At 52.5% G+C, this 2,289-nt stretch overlaps 1 protein-coding gene across 1 annotated transcript in view; it reads right to left on the reverse strand.

Moving 5' to 3' along the window:
* The window catches only part of dcc (DCC netrin 1 receptor), a gene marked incomplete at both ends in the record, with an annotated part of 106,776 nt that overhangs the window by 71,794 nt on the left and 32,693 nt on the right, over window positions 1–2,289 (reverse strand). The gene's annotated exons all lie outside the window — the stretch shown is intronic.

Here is a 2,289-nt window from a genome sequence, read left to right on the forward strand (position 1 = left end):
CAACCAGCTAACATGTAGCGACCCATTAGCCAAATGGCTGCGACGCGTTAGCCAACCAGCTAACAGGCTGTGACCCATAAGCCAACCAGCTAACAGGCTGCGACGCGTTAGCCAACCAGCTAACAGGCTGCGATGCGTTAGCCAACCAGCCAGCTGGCTGTGACCCGTTAGCCAACCAGCTAACAGGCTGCAGCTCTTTTGTTCCAGCGTTCACCTCTCAGTATTTAAACCTTCCTGCTCTCCTCCTTTCCGGCTCTGGATTCCTGTTTTTGATTCGCCTCTGGCTCCCTGTGTTCCCAGAGGTTTTATCATCGTTTTTTCATGAAGACATTAATCACCGGCTCTCCGCTGCTCACCCATCATGTCATTATTCCGTTTAACAAACACCTAGCATGAAATCAACCTGGCATTAGCATCTTAACCCAACGTGAAATGAAAGTTTCTTTTTGAATAAACTGCAATTCCTCTTGCTGCTGTTTTAGCATCTCCAGGTTTTCTCCTGAGCGCTCCGTAATGTTTTCAGCTAAGCGCTGTGAACTCATGCTAGAGCTAGCAACCGTTTGCTTACATGCGGCGCCTCGCTGACCACCAGGGTGGTCAGGTAACGCTAACCCAGAACATCTGCTCCACCTCCAGCCTGTTCCCCTCCTGGCCTGTGGGGGCGCCGCACCGAGAACCACTGAAGGAAATGACACAGAAACCTCTGAGAGCAACTTCCTGTTTCACCAGATTCAAACAAGATGGTGGATTTTTAACGGTTGGGATATTTCTTCTGCTAGCGCTAGGCTAGCACGTTGGCTTTGGTTGTATTTACCCAGAATGCCCGGCGCTGTAGTCCACTTCCTGGTTTCGGAGTGGACTTGAGCAGAAAACACTTTCCGAACCAGAGTCCACTTTTTGATCCGGTTACGTATTCACACCTGCACCAAACGAACCGGACCTTCCAGGCAAGCGGACCGGAGTCGGGTTAAAGCGGACCGGAGTCGGGTTAAAGCGGACCGGAGTCGGGTTGAAGCGGACCGGAGTCGGGTTNCGGACCTGGAGACGGAGACAGAACCGTTAACGGACCTGGAGACACGGACAGAACCGTTAGCGGACCTGGAGACACGGACAGAACCGTTAACGGACCTGGAGACGGACGGAACCGTTAGCGGACCTGGAGACGGACAGAACCGTTAACGGACCTGGAGACAGACGGAACCGTTAACGGACCTGGAGACGGACAGAACCGTTAACGGACCTGGAGATAGACGGAACCGTTAACGGACCTGGAGAAACGGACAGAACCGGTAAGTTGTAGAAAGTATCCTGCTGGTTCCTGCCTGGTTCCCTGAAAGTTCTGAACCGTTCCGGATCTCTTTGAGTTCCCCAAAGTTTCACAGGTTAACGGACCGGGACGGCAGAACCTTCAGCTCCTGTGAAGAATCCTGGAAAGTTCTGGAAAGGACCAGCAGGTTCCACAGGAAGTCGCTCCAGAAGGAACCTTAAGGTCCAGAAAAACTCTAAAACGGACCACGATCGTTCTGTAAAGTTCCCTCTGAGGTCCGGTCCCGCCTGCGGTGGGAAGAACCCGCCACGGTTCTGAAGCTGACGGTTACTGGACCGGTTCCCTCTGAGGTCCAGTCGGTCCGTGGAAAGTAGATCATCAACGCTGACAACACAAAGTGGTCTTGGTACTTTCTGTCCTCTCGTCTCCGACGTGCTTCCAGATTTCCTCTCTGCCTTCCCTGAAGTTCTGATCCCAAACCGGGTCACGGACCCGAGCAGCTCCTGCTGCTGCCGTCGGCCGTCTCTGAATATCTCTGATGATATTCTGCTGCTTGTAGCAAGCGGCTGCTGGAGAGCGCCCCCTGCAGGTTGGGACATTACGCAGCAACCTTCTCCTTTCTGCATTACTTCACGACGAAGCGCCAAACGGCAGACGGAGGTTTTTAGTGATCCGCCGACACCTGAACCCTGAAAATGAGCTAAATCTGCATCGTCGTGATTTATGGAACAGACGTCCACTGCTGTGGTCACCGGACCGGGAGCCTGGCGGCTCTGAGGTTCTCTTTTAGAGGTGGGTCACTGTGCTTGAACATGTTGGGATCGGTCCACACAAAACACGTCTGTTACATTTTTAATCACAAAGGTCATTTTTAGATCATAAGATTAGTGTTCTGTCCCTTTAAACTTGAAAAGCAGAAGTGGAGTAAAACCAGCTCACCAAATGTCCTGGAGCTCTTTTTGGGTTGCTAGGCAACGGGCGGAACTCTGCCGTGGTTGCTAGGTAACGGGCGGAACTCTGCC

The sequence above is a fragment of the Poecilia reticulata genome, unplaced genomic scaffold (genome assembly GCF_000633615.1).
Source record: "Poecilia reticulata strain Guanapo unplaced genomic scaffold, Guppy_female_1.0+MT scaffold_219, whole genome shotgun sequence".
Classification (NCBI taxonomy): Eukaryota; Metazoa; Chordata; class Actinopteri; order Cyprinodontiformes; family Poeciliidae; genus Poecilia; species Poecilia reticulata.